General features: G+C 36.7%; 1 protein-coding gene across 1 annotated transcript in view; it reads left to right on the top strand.

Moving 5' to 3' along the window:
- The window catches only part of NCAM2 (neural cell adhesion molecule 2), a 609,436-nt gene that overhangs the window by 289,998 nt on the left and 304,160 nt on the right, over window positions 1-15,278 (top strand).

Genomic DNA, 15,278 nt, shown 5'->3' with positions numbered 1-15,278 from the left:
AGACACTTTATCATTTTAGTGAACATATGTTTTTGTTGGGTTATGGATCTGGCTAATTTGTATCAGTGTAAAAGTGCTTATTCTTCAACTGACTGAGCAGGTAGAATTTGTGTCTGTTTGGTGTTGCGGCTTTCTAATGTCATTAAATATGGTGGTAGTCTTTGCCCATGCGGTAAATGAAAAAAAAAAAATGTTGTCTACAGGTTTATCAAGTAATTGTAGCTGTGGAATTCAATTTGTGATTATTTGCCTTGTAAATTGATGTTAATGGTATAGATTTGAGATTGAGATTGTGATCACCCAGAAAGGAATGAAGATTAGTCTGGTAAAGGCATTTATTATTTTTTGTAAAGCAGATAGATATCAGCTAAGGACACCAGAGAGTATTGAGTTGCAATAGTCAAGGTGGAGAAATGATGAGGGAGGGGATTCAAATCTTAGTTTTGTCTTGTGTGAGTAAGTGGCACATTTTACTGATAGTTTTAAGGTGGAGTGAATAAAATATCTGAGTCAAGAGACAATGGGCATGTGGGTTGCGTTTATAATGTTATTATTGATATTTATACAAAGTTGGGGATAGATATTTTGAAACAAGGGTGGGGATAAGGAGCTCAGTTTTAGATATTTATCTTGAGGTAGTAAGAGGACATTGATGGTGCAGAGAGGTCGATTTTGTTTTCATCATCATACAAATGATACTAAAACCATAGGACTTTATTAAGGAGCCTAAAGATGACAAATAGATTGAGAAGAGAAGGGACCAATGACAGAACTTTGTGGAACCCCAACAGAAAGTTATACATTTGAAGAAGGTGCACCAGAAAAGGCTATACTAAAGTGTTACAAGCTGCTATTTGTGACTGGCCCTTTGGATGGAAAGTTGCCCTGCTTCCCTGGATTTTGGAGAAGCCTATTTGCCAGCCTACTTCCTCATGACTATGGCCCCTGGAAGATTGTGCCCCTGAGAGTATATTAACTTTTATTGGGTGTGTATGGCCCTTTAAGAACCGTCTGGGGACATATTGTGACTTTGGTGAACAATGCCCCTTTAAGACTATGTCCCCAGACCTGTGAAATGACTTGTCCCTGGCTTTCTCCCACTTGGTTCAGTTTCATTGTGTGCCATTAAGAGTTAATTTTGTTCAATTCTAAATACAAGTTTGCTGGGATCAGCTCTAATTAGGTTTAGTGATAAACCTTACCATTGTCTAATCAGACTGCTAGTGATAAGGTGGACTGCATTGTTTTATTGTGTGTAATTTGTTATCTGCTGAAGTAATGTTGTGGCCTGTCAAAGGGAGTGTCTCTCTATCTAATATCAAATGGGTGATCAGGGATTTTATGCCTCCCCCTGAGAGTGTCCTGTTTGCATGTAACCTCAATAAAAAGCAGGCTGTGTGCTCCAGCACATGAGACCTATTCTGACCCTCTAACTTGCAGCTTTGACTCATGTTTGTAGGATACAGCTATAATCACTACAGGGATTGCTATGCTTTTCATACTCCCTTAGCTACAGGGATTGCTACAGAAGGAAGAGGTTCACCTACTGGAGCCTTGTCGTAGGTCCAGGGCGCAGAGCAGACGGCGAGATACCAGCCCAGCAGCGGTGGTTCATAGAGTCTGCATTACTGATGGTGGCTATGCAGTAATTATAGTGTCTACGGTGCTGCTGCTCCTTTGGTGAGTGCTAGGAGCATCCTTTTCTACGGTCCAACTTCCAGCCAGCCTGGAGGCAACCGTAACATAAAGGTACTGTTAAACAGGTAGGAGGAGAACCCCAAAAGGGCTGTGTCACAAATACTAAATGATTAGAGGGTTTGGAGCAAGAGAGGGTGGTCATCACTATCAAAGGCTGCAAACAGATGAAGAAGGATTACCTGAGAAAAGTGGCTTTTAGATTTTGCTGTATGTAGGACATTAGTGACCTTTATGATTGCAGTCTCAGTGGAGTCTTGGGGGTTAAATCCAGATTGTGATGAATCAAGAAGGGAGTTTGATGTGAGTAAATTAGATATACATGTATATGCTAGAGGTTTTAAGTAAAGGAGAGTAGGGAAATATGGTGGTAGTTGGAGTGATAATTTGGATGAATCTAAGGTTTTTCCAGGATAGGTATGACTTATGCATATTTAAGAGATGAGTGAAATATACCAATGCTGAGGAGAGATTGAAAATATGTATGCAGAGGGGATGTGAACAAGAGGACAGGTAGTGAGGTGAGAGCATAAATAAGGGTAGAAACTTAATTCTCAGTTACAGTGGCTGAATATGTGGTAATGTGAGTTTTGGAGATGTGTACATGGTTAGGGGGGCTGGAAAATGGTAGTGTGTTGAGAGATTATTTTATTTCTGAAGGAATCCATTTTGTTACCCAATATACACTCAGAACTATTGATAATTACTAACCCCAATACTGTTGGTGCAAAGACTGCTGCTCACAGTTTATTAGTCTCAAAACTGATGTTCCCATGACATCAACCTATGACTGATTTAACTGTTATGCCAGGCTGACTTGTCCCTTTTCCAGCTGTCCAGAAATTGTATGTGTTTGCTCATAGGGATGCTGACATATACTGACCCTTTTATCATATCAAATCTGAGTATTACGTTCCAGTTTAAATGTTTATTATTGAAAAACCTTAGTATAACTATTTGTATTTCTTAAACAAGGCAGTTCCATATTTCCAACACTTACAGTTTTATAGATTACAGTTTCTTTAATATCATTTTAAATAGCATTTTAAAGCCTGCTTTGGGGTATCCGTTTAGTTATAAAATACTAGACAAACTATTCCAATCTACCTCTAAATAATATAAATGGAATATACTTAAGAAATGGAAATATTTACTACAAACCATAAATGATCAGCTATTTCAAATAGATAATCTGATAATTATCCCGGATAAAAAACAAACCTGAATTGGTCTTTTGGCCTCAATATTGGCAGTAGTGTTTTTCAATAATGTTTGTTATGATAAAGTGCTCAAGACTTATGCATGCTCCTGAGCCTGCTTATGGTTGTTCTCATGAAAATGTGTTAATCTCAAAAAAGATTGCCAAGAGAAAGTGGTAAATTTGATAATAGACAAAAAGTCTGCAGAGTTATAAAAGTATATTTTTCAATTCCATTTCCATTAATGTTTAATATATATATATATATTTTTTAGTTTCCTTTGTGTCTCCATGTGGGGCTGTTGCATTTCTGTCATTCCTACAATTGAAAAAGGGTTAATAGAGTTATTGATTGGTATGCAGACACACTTAGAAATAAATCTTCTTTATAAAACCTATGGGCCTGATGTTAAAAAACTAACAGTCAGCAATGGAAATTACACAAAATATTTTTTTGTTTTTTTTTGTAATGTATGTGCTTCTCCTTTATATACAGAGCCCCTTCATAGTTAGATAAACATATTCAAAGATAAAATTTGTCTTTCTAAATGTCTTTAATGAACTACTTAAAGGGACACTGAACTCAAATTTTTCCTTTTGTGATTCAGATAGAGCATGCAATTTTAAGCAAGTTTCTAATTTACTCCTATTATAATTTTTTCTTTGTTCTCTTGCTATCTTTATTTGAAAAAGAAGGCATCTAAGCTTTTTGTTTTGGTTTAGACTTTGGACAGCACTTTTTTTTTATTGGTGGATGAATTTATCTACAAATCAGCAAGAACAACCCTGGTTGTTCACCAAAAATGGGCCGGCATCTAAACTTACATTCTTGCATTTCAAATAAAGATACAAAGAGAATGAAGACAATTTGATAATAGGAGTAAATTAGACTTTAAAAAAATAGTAGCGCAATACTCTATAACTAGGCTATAGGCTGCAAGCTGACAAATACTAAGTAGAAACTAACTATTAGAAGGTGCTAAAAAGATAAAAAGAAAGAATATTACTACTATACCAGTATCTCACATACAAATAAAATTAACAGTTTAAATTAGGTCAACAGAATAATGCTACCCAAATGGTGTAGTAGGTAATAAACAAAATGACCCCCCTGCAGGTAGTTGTGACAAGGCAGGCAATATGGATTATACTATGGGGAAACACTTCCTAAGTCTGCACCTAACACCCTAACATGTACCCCCGAGTCTAAACACCCCTAGCCTTACACTTATTAACCCCCTAATCTGCCGCCCCCGCTATCGCTGACCCTGCATATTTTTTTAACCCCTAATCTGCCACTCCTTACACCGCCGCCACCTACATTATCCCTATGTACCCCTAATCTGCTGCCCCTAACACCACCGACCCTATATTATATTTATTAACCCCTAATCTGCCGCCCCCCCAATGTCACCTCCACCTACCTACACTTATTAACCCTAATCTGCCGACCAGACCTCACCGCTACTATAATAAAGTTATTAACCCCTAATCCGCCTCACCCCTGCCTCAATAAGAACTATTTAATAGCTACCTAGTTAAAAATAATTACAAAATGACCTGTAAAATAAATCCCAACCTAAGTTACAATTAAACCTAACACTACACTATCAATAAATTAATTAAATACAAATAAATACACTAACTAAAGTACAAAAAATAAAAAAAGAACTAAGTTACAAAAAATACAAAACTATTTACAAACAATATAAAAATATTACCACAATTTTAAGCTAATTACACCTACTCTAAGCCCCCTAATAAACAACAAAGCCCCCCCACAATAAAAAAATGCCCTACCCTATTCTAAAATAAAAATAGAAAAGCTCTTTTACCTTACCAGCCCTTAAAGGGCCTTTTGCAGGGCATGCCCCAAAGAATTCTGCTCTTTTGCCTGTAAAAAAAACCCCATACAATACCCCCCCACAACATTACAACCCACCACCCACATACCCCTAATCTAACCCAAACCCCCCTTAAATAAACCTAACACTAAGCCCCTGAAGATCTTCCTACCTTATCTTCACCACGCCGGGTATCACCGATCGGTCCAGAAGAGGCTCCAAAGTCTTCATCCAAGCCCAAGCGGGGGCTGAAGACGTCCATGATCGGGCTGAAGTCTTGATCCTATCCGGGCAGAAGAGGAGATCCAGACCGGTAGACATCTTCATCCAAGCGGCATCTTCTATCTTCTTCCATCCGACGACGAGCGACCTCCATCTTCAAGACCTCTGGCGCGGATCCATCCTCTTCTTCCGACGTCCTAACACAGAATGAAGGTTCCTTTAAGGGACGTCATCCAAGATGGCGTCCCTCGAATTCCGATTGGCTGATAGGATTCTATCAGCCAATCGGAATTAAGGTAGGCAAATTATGATTGGCTGATTGGAATCAGCCAATCAGATTCAAGTTCAATCCGATTGGCTGATCCAATCAGCCAATCAGATTGAGCTCGCATTCTATTGGCTGATCGGAACAATTGTGTAAAAATGCTTAAGCTTGATGGTTTTAACTTTTTCTTTTTTGTAGAAAAAATATAAATATATATATAGATAATATATATATATATATATATATATATTTATTTTTTCTTTCTACAAAAAAAAATAATAGATCTAATAGAGATATAATTTACAGTGTTTTCCATATCTAACTTATTTAAGGCTAGATTACAAGTAGCACAATAACTGTTTTGTGCGAGCAATAAATGTTAATTACAGCTCTTTAAGTGAGTCAGAGGCTGCGTTGCATATTGCGTGTTGAAAGTAAACACGTTCGCTTTAGCACAATTGAATTTATTGCGCCATAGGCATAGTGTGACTTCAGAGCTGTTATTTACTGTTATGCAAATAAAAAAAGTTGCACAATACAAATCAAAAGACTTTCAAAAGTACATTTACCACTCATGATAATATTGTCTAATAAAAAATATTTAAAAAAATATTGCATACAAAATTTATAAGAGCATAAAGAGATGAGGTCTCAGGTGTTTGTGTATGTGCTAGTGTGTACATATGTGTTTATATGTGTATATATGTATTTACATACATATACACGCACATAAATACATATGTGCACATATACAGACATATATATTGTGCATTTTTTGCAGTCAAGTAGCTGAAAACATGGAAACTCATATTTATGCAATATTCAATTTTTTTAATTGTTATAGTGTATATTTTCTTTAAATATTTCACATTCTAATATTCATATTTCAAGTTGGGTTAGCACACGTGGTTAAACGTGATTGGGTTTGCACTATGATTATGTACCCCCCCCCCCACACACACACTTTTTTGCTGCTTTATAGAAGCCTATGGGGGAATATGTTAATGTGTTCATGACATTTAAAGTTCAGCTTTTTGCTCGTGTGCAAAAACATTTTACTTTCAACCTTTTAAGATGCATGCTACCTGACGCGTGCAGAAAGCCTACTTCTAGCAAAGTTAACGCGGGAGCCGGATCCCTAAATAGTTTGCCACTTGTAATCTAGTTCTTAATGGGCACACCATCTTGTTGATTTTACAGACCACCCTGCTAACATTTTAGCCAGTATTAAAGTAAAAACAAAATGTAATATTAAATTGTTTAAATGTTTGTTGCATAACATTAAATTAAATTGATTTATGTTATAATGTGCAATCAATTTGTGCTTTAACTAGCGTAAAGGGCCATTAAACCCCAAAGATTTTCTTTCACGATTCAGATAGAGATACAATTTTAAACAACATTCCAATTTACTTCTATTATCTAATTTTCTGCAATCTTTAGATATCCTTTGTTAAAGAAATAGCAATGCAGATTGGTGAGCCAATCACATGAGTCATCTATTTGCAGCTACCAATCAGAAGCTACTGAGCCTATCTAGATATGCTTTTCGGAAAGAATATCAAGAGAATGAAGCAAATGAGATAATTGAAGTAAATTAGAAAGTTGTTTAAAATGGTATTCTCTATCTAATCATGAAAGAAAAAAATTGGGTTTAATGTCCCTTTAAGTAACATTTATAAATCACAGAAAATGTTATAATATTGCAAAGTATTAATCAGCCCCCCACCTGGGTACATAATAATGTGTCCCAGCTGGCAACATTTTCAGTGAAGAACATTGATTTAGTATCAGCAATTTGAGCACTTTTTCTACACAGGAAGCCAGACAGGTTTTTGAAATGTGGCCTATTTATCCATTTGGACTCCATTCCTAAATGTAGATGTCATTGAGAAATAGTAATAAAGAATTGTATGCCCCTTATTTTCTAAATACCTGCATACAATTATTACCTTCTTGCACTTTTTTCCAGCAATCATTTTTTCTCATTCTTGTATGCCTTTCTATATTTAGTTATTAATCTATACTCTTTCATTTTTCATCATGTAAATTTTTTTTTTTTAGTGGGTTAAATTTTTTCTGGCTTCTATTGGCTAATTTGCCATGTGACCACTTGCCTTCCATATTTTCTCTTAGTTTTTTCTGTTATGTCATTTTTTATTTTATTTATTTTTCAATTTTCTCTGTTATACACTGCATATTTTAATTTAATCAATCAATTTTTTTTCTTTGTTAACTATTCTCATTATTTATGTTGGTATTTATATTTGCTGCATTTGGTGTAAATGATGTATCATTATGATGATGCTGATGATGATTTTAATAATGTATTATGTATGCATGCATATTGCAGTGGTTTGAGATACCACAATTCTACTTACATTTTGTTCTAGATTTTTGATTAAATGGACATTTAAATTTGGCTGAAATGTTTTTACATCAGTTGTTGTTTTCTTCCCCACTAACATAAAATACTGCTAAGGGATTTTAAGAATGTCTTTGATATGTATAATACAGTGATACGATTTTAAGCCTAAGAAGTTTAGTTTACTATTTGGATTCATAGTGGGATTCCCCAGATATATTAACAAACAATAATATATTAGTATAATACTAAATATTTTTCGGCTAGATTTAGAGTTTTGTCGGGTAACGACCCGAAAAGCTAACGCTGGCTTTTTTCTGGCCGCACCATAAAAATAACTCTGGTATTGAGAGTCCACATAAAGGCTGCGTTAGGCTCCAAAAAAGGAGCGTTTAGAGCAGTGGTTCTCAACCAAAGTGACCTCAAGGCCCGGTAAATTTTAGCTAGCCATGTCTAGGGCCCGGTAGTGTGTGTGTGTGTGTGATCCTGGTGCATTCCTTAAGCTGGAGTTTTCAGTTGCCCTATCAGTAACTAAGCAAAAAAAGTGTGGGTTTAGTGGGGGCCCTGGCGGGGGTCTGTCGCTGTGAGGGCCATGGAGTGTGGGGTCTGGCCCTGGAGGTTGGGTGCGCTTTCTCTGGACCTTAATGTTGTGGGTCCTGGCTCTGGAGGTTTGAGGGGCCTGTTGGGGGCAGGGAGGCTACCTTGTTCATTTGCATAAAATGTAATACATTTTGGTCAGTGTGAGACAGTGTTCCTGGGGCCTTGATTGGTCTCAGTCTGCCCCTGGTGTGCAGTGGGGTAAGAGTGTGCAGTGGGGGCATGACAGGTCGGGGCCCCACCAGCAGGGCTATCACGGACCTAGTACTGGGCCACGGCCCGGCTGTTGAGAAACCAGGGCGTAGAGCATATTTAACACAACTTCAACTCTCGATACCAGAGTTGCTTACGGACGCGGCCAGCCTCAAAAAACGTTGCTCGTTGCACGATTCCCCCATAGGAAACAATGGCGGCTGTTTGAGCAGAAAAAAACCTAACACCTGCAAAAAAGCAGCGTCTCAGCTCCTAACGCAGCCCCATTGTTTGCTATGCGGAAAACACTTCCTACGTCTGCACCTAACACTCTAACATGTACCCCGAGTCTAAACACCCCTAACCTTACACTTATTAACCCCCTAATCTGCCGCCCCCGCTATCGCTGACCCCTGCATATTATTATTAACCCCTAATCTGCCGCTCCGTAAACCGCCGCTCCTTGCATTATCCCTATGTACCCCTAACTGCTGCCCCTAACATCGCCGACCCCTATATTATATTTATTAACCCCTAATCTGCCCCCCACAACGTCGCCTCCACCTGCCCTACACTTATTAACCCCTAATCTGCCGAGCGGACCGCCACCGCTACTATAATAAAGTTATTAACCCCTAATCCCGCCTCACTAACCCTATAATAAATAGTATTAACCCCTAATCTGCCCTCCCCTAACATCGACGACACCTAAATTCAAATATTAACCCCTAATCTGTCGACCGGAGCTCACCGCTATTCTAATAAATGTATTAACCCCTAAAGCTAAGTCTAACCCCTAACACTAACACCCCCTAAATTAAATATAATTTTAATCTAAAGAAATTAATTAACTCTTATTAAATAAATTATTCCTATTTAAAGCTAAATACTTACCTGTAAAATAAATCCTAATATAGCTACAATATAAATTATAATTACATTGTAGCTATTTTAGGATTAATATTTATTTTACAGGCAACTTTGTAATTATTTCTAACCAGGTACAATAGCTATTAAATAGTTAAGAACTATTTAATAGTTACCTAGTTAAAATAATTACAAAATTACCTGTAAAATAAATCCTAACCTAAGTTACAATTAAACCTAACACTATAATATCATTAAATTAATTAAATAAAATACCTACAATTACCTACAATTAAACCTAAACATACACTATCAATACATTAATTAAATACATATCTACAAATAACTACAATGAAATAAACTAACTAAAGTACAAAAAATAAAAAAGAACTAAGTTACAAAAAATAAAAAAATATTTACAAACATAGAAAAATATTACAAACAATTTTAAACTAATTACACCTACTCTAAGCCCCCTAATAAAATAACAAGACCCCCAAAATAAAAATGCCCTACCCTATTCTAAATTACTAAAGGTCAAAGCTCTTTTACCTTACCAGCCCTGAACAGGGCCCTTTGCGGGGCATGCCCCAAGAAGTTCAGCTCTTTTGCCTGTAAAAAAAAACATACAATACCCCCCCCCCAACATTACAACCCACCACCCACATACCCCCTAATCTAACCCAAACCCCCCCTTAAATAAACCTAACACTAAGCCCCTGAAGATCATCCTACCTTGTCTTCACCCCTCACCAGGTATCACCGATCCGTCTGGCTCCAAAATCTTCATCCAACCCAAGCGGGGGCTGGCGATCCATCATCGGTGGCTGAAGAGGTCCAAGAAGAGGCTCCAAAGTCTTCATCCTATCGGGAAAGAAGAGGCGATCCCGGACCGGCAACCATCTTGAACCAAGCGGCATCTTCTATCTTCATCCGATGACGACCGGCTCCATCTGAAGACCTCCACCACGGACCCCAACTTCTTCCGGCGACGTCCAACTGAAGAATGACGGTTCCTTTAAGGGACGTCATCCAAGATGGTGTCCCTCGAATGCCGATTGGCTGATAGGATTCTATCAGCCAATCGGAATTAAGGTAGGAATATTCTGTTTGGCTGATGGAATCAGCCAATCAGAATCAAGTTCAATCCGATTGGCCCAATCAGATTGAGCTTGCATTCTATTGGCTGAGCGGAACAGCCACTAGAATGCAAACTCATTTATTTATTTTTATTTTTATTTAAGGGGGGTTTGGGTTAGATTTGGGGTATGTGGGTGGTGGGTTGTAATGTTGGGGGAGTATTGTATGTTTTTTTTTACAGGCAAAAGAGCTGAACTTCTTGGGGCATGCCCCGCAAAGGGCCCTGTTCAGGGCTGGTAAGGTAAAAGAGCTTTGAACTTTAGTAATTTAGAATTAGGGTAGGGCATTTTTTATTTTGGGGGTCTTTGTTATTTTATTAGGGGGCTTAGAGTAGGTGTAATTAGTTTAAAATTGTTGTAATATTTTTTCTTATGTTTGTAAATATTTTTTTATTTTTTTGTAACTTAGTTCTTTTTTATTTTTTGTACTTTAGTTAGTTACTTTCATTGTAGTTATTTGTAGATATTGTATTTAATTTATTGTATTGATAGTGTAGTGTAGGTTTAATTGTAGGTAATTATAGGTATTTTATTTAATTAATTTAATGTTAGTATAGTGTTAGGTTTAATTGTAACTTAGGTTAGGATTTAATTTTACAGGTAATTTTGTAATTATTTTAACTAGGTAGCTATTAAATAGTTCTTAACTATTTAATAGCTATTGTACCTGGTTAAAATAATTACAAAGTTGCCTGTAAAATAAATATTAATCCTAAAATAGCTACAATGTATTATAATTTATATTGTAGCTATATTAGGATTTATTTTACAGGTAAGTATTTAGCTTTAAATAGGAATAATTTATTTAATAAGAGTTAATTAATTTTGTTAGATTAAAATTATATTTTAATTTAAGGGGGGTGTTAGGGTTAGACTTAGCTTTAGGGGTTAATACATTTATTAGAATAGCGGTGAGCTCGGTCGGCAGATTAGGGGTTAATAATTGAAGTTAGGTTGTCGGCGATGTTAGGGAGGGCAGATTAGGGGTTAATACTATTTATTATAGGGTTAATGAGGCGGATTAGGGGTTAATAACTTTATTATAGTAGCGGTGCGGTCCGCTCGGCAGATTAGGGGTTATAAGTGTAGGCAGGTGGAGGCGACGTTGAGGGGGGCAGATTGGGGTTAATAAATATAATATAGGGGTCGGCGGTGTTAGGGGCAGCAGATTAGGGGGTACATAGCTATAATGTAGGTGGCGGCGCTTTGCGGTCGGCCAGATTAGGGGTTAATTATTGTAGGTAGCTGGCGGCGACGTTGTGGGGGGCAGATTAGGGGTTAATAAATATAATACAGGGGTCGGCGGTGTTAGGGGCAGCAGATTAGGGGTACATAAGTATTAACGTAGGTGGCGGTCGGCCAGATTAGGGGTTAAAAAATTTAATCGAGTGGCGGCGATGTGGGGGGGGACCTCGGTTTAGGGGGTACATAGGTAGTTTATGGGTGTTAGTGTACTTTAGAGTACAGTAGTTAAGAGCTTTATGAACCGGCGTTAGCCCAAAAAGCTCTTAACTACTGACTTTTTTCTGCGGCTGGAGTTTTGTCGTTAGAATTCTAACGCTCACTTCAGGACACGACCTCTAAATACCAGAGTTAGAAAGATCCCATTGAAAAGATAGGATACGCAATTGACGTAAGGGGATCTGCGGTATGAAAAGTCGCGGCTGAAAAGTGAGCGTTAGACCCTTTTTTGAGTGATTTCAAATACCGGAGTTAGCCTAAAACGCTGGTTTTCACGGCTACCGCCAAACTCCAAATCTAGCCGTTTGATTTTTAAATATTATGAATGTATCCTTCATTTCAAAACAACTGCTGCCATTTTATGTTATTTCACCAAAGACACTATGAGGCCCCATTTATCAAGCTCCATACGGAGATTGTGGGCCATTTTTCTGGCGAGTCTTCAGACTCGCCAGAAACAGCAGTTATGAAGCAGTGGTGCTCCATAACCCTGTCCGCCTGCTCTGATGAGGCAGTCAGGAATCGCCACAAATCAACCCAATCAAGTATGATTGGGTTGATTGACACCTCCCTGCTGGTGGCCCATTGGCCGTGAGACAGAAGTTGGCAGAGTTTACCCCAGCAGCTTTTGTGAGCTCTCAGCACTCAGCGAGGTCTTGCTGACCTGATCCGCACTGTCGGAACAGGTCCGCAAGACCTGTGATACATAGGCCCCTATATGGAGTGCACACACAATTTAGGGCTTAAATGACTTACAAGTTAAGCATAGGTCCATAACATGAGGTGCTCAGCCCAACTCAGAGCTAGATTACGAGTGGCACACCAACTGTTGCACACATGCGAAAGGGGTTTATCATGGCTCTTTGTGCACTTTGGAGGTAGAGCACGTATTACAGGTTGAAAGTAAACTTGTTCACTCGAGCACAATTGAATTTAATGCACGTAAGGATATCACGACTTCAGAGCTCTGGTTAACTGTTACGTTACACTTAAAAGTGTCACAAAACACATAAAAAATACAGTACATTTAAAATAACAGTTACACTCATAACTACTCTATCTAATAAAAATATTTAAATCTTTTGCAATAAAAAGTTATTAGGTATTAAAGAAATGAGGTCTCAGGCGTTAGGGGAAAAAAGGCAGGCAAAGGGCTTTAACATAGAGATACCTACATACACGTTTAAAGTTGTATATTTATATGTGTATTTATGTATTTACATACATATATACACATATAAATATATATAATATGTATACATATAAAGATATATATATATATTATATATATATAATACATATACACATAAGTGCATTGCGACCCTTTGCAGTCAAGTAGCTGAAAACATGAAAAATCATGTTTATGCAATATTCATATTTAATAGAGTGTTTAACTGTGTATTTACTGTAAATATTTCACATTCCAATGTTCTTCACATAGGGGGATATGTTCTAAGTATCCACTAACTCGTTTTGTTAAAATCTTGAAATGTTTTAATCTTGAAAGCCGCTCCAGCGATTCCCCCTCCTGCCGCTCGTCAATTCATACGTCTGCAATGACGAATATGGCATTCTCCAATCATGACTTCCCTCCCGGGAAGCGCTGGAGCGGCTTTTAAGATTAAAAGGTAAGTATTTTAACAAAACAAGGGAAATGTAAAGTTTGATGAATGAAAGTGCCCCTGTTTTTAAAAGGGTTTTTAAAAACTGGGCGCTGATTCATCAAACTTGATCTTCACTTTAAGGCTGCTTCTAATTGTTAATCATTTAAAGGAGCATTAAATAAATCATTGCTTGATTGTGGTATTTAGAGCAAAGATTAGCCTGAGAATAATTTGTATTTTTAAAAATTATATTAATTGCTTAAATATGAAAAAAATTATGGTAAAGTTAATGTCCATAAAGCAGTTGGTGCCGCCATATTGTAACATAGGTTGCCTTTTCTGCTGAAGCCAATTAAGATGAGTTATAATAAATGGCTTGTAACTAATGACTGGTTGGAATATAGCTGTGCCCGTACTTTCATGTTTAACATGAATTGGAAAAAAACACAATATTCAGAATTAAATTGCAGTAAAGGAGAACAAAATAAATAATGAAAATATATTGCAAAGTTGTTTAACTAAATGTAATTAAATAATTTATATTAATATCTTGAGGTGTTTAATGTCCACTTAAAATTGGTAGATTTCTCTTTATAATATAACAAATAGTATTTGCTATACTTTTTGTAGTAAACACTTTTGTATCCTATTATATCTTTTCATTTTGCATTTAGTAATTGTTCTCTTGGGGTATTAGCTAAATCTGTTCTGATAATGTTTAACACGTTTTTACTTGTGGAGAGTGGTTGCTAGAAGAGGAAGGTAAATGAGGAGGTGGAGCAGTAATTAATTGGATTATTAGTATGTGTTCAGTAGTGCTTGGGAATATACTCTTGTTACATAGTGAGGTACATTTCATGAATGCCACTATACTGGCCTTATCTTGATATCTCAGATTGGCACTGTGTGAAAAGTTTAATTGACAATAACAATGTGTGTTGCTAAGTGATAATGACATATTGTACATAAAGGTAAGTGTAGATGCAATCATAGCATCTGCCCTATATCTCATTAAAGGGACAGTACACTGTAAAATTGTTTTTATATGAATGTATTTTCATTGACTTGGTATACCAAGAGTATAAAATGTATGAGACGTTGCATTTTCAGGTTTATTTGTGTATACAAAGTAGCTGGTGTTGTCCTTTTAAACCACAACCTATTACAATGGGTTGAGCTTCAGGTAATATCATATCTCATTATGTTATCACTTTGTGTACACACACTTGCTTCCTTATCTTATATTTGTCTGGAAAACTAAAGTTCAATACATAGAGAGAACAATGGAAAATTATCATTTTATTACTTAACTATCCTGAACCCCACTGGGAGTGTAATTTCTTCTGCGGGCTGTGTTTACTTAGGCTACTCAATAGCTGAGACTTCAGTATAAAAAAAATTCAGTATAGATTGGGTACCACAAGCTAAATCAGCTATTTCAAAGGACAAAATAGGGGGTAAAGGAGGTACGTGGTAAACCCATTTAATACACTCCAGCCGGCAAAATGGATCATTGGGAACAATTTAAAGGGGAGAACAATTTTGGGTGAACTTTCCCTTTAATTGGTAATTTATTCCGCTTATTTTCGTGCATTTGCTTATAAATGATGTCACAAAAATGTCATGTATAAAGTCATTGACAAAGTTCAACTTCACTTTTACAAATTAAAATAGAGACTATGACATTAGTTTATTCCCATGTATTTTTGTATATGACTGTTCCGAATCTCATTGTAGTCATTTTCTTAGTTGAACCCTCAACAGCAGTTATCTATAAATACATAAATATATATATACTACATATATAATATATACATATATATATATAT

Source organism: Bombina bombina, chromosome 3, assembly GCF_027579735.1.
Source record: "Bombina bombina isolate aBomBom1 chromosome 3, aBomBom1.pri, whole genome shotgun sequence".
In the NCBI taxonomy this organism is placed as follows: Eukaryota; Metazoa; Chordata; class Amphibia; order Anura; family Bombinatoridae; genus Bombina; species Bombina bombina.
The sequence above is the reverse complement of the archived record's forward strand: the minus strand, read 5'-3'. Positions and strand labels throughout refer to the sequence as shown.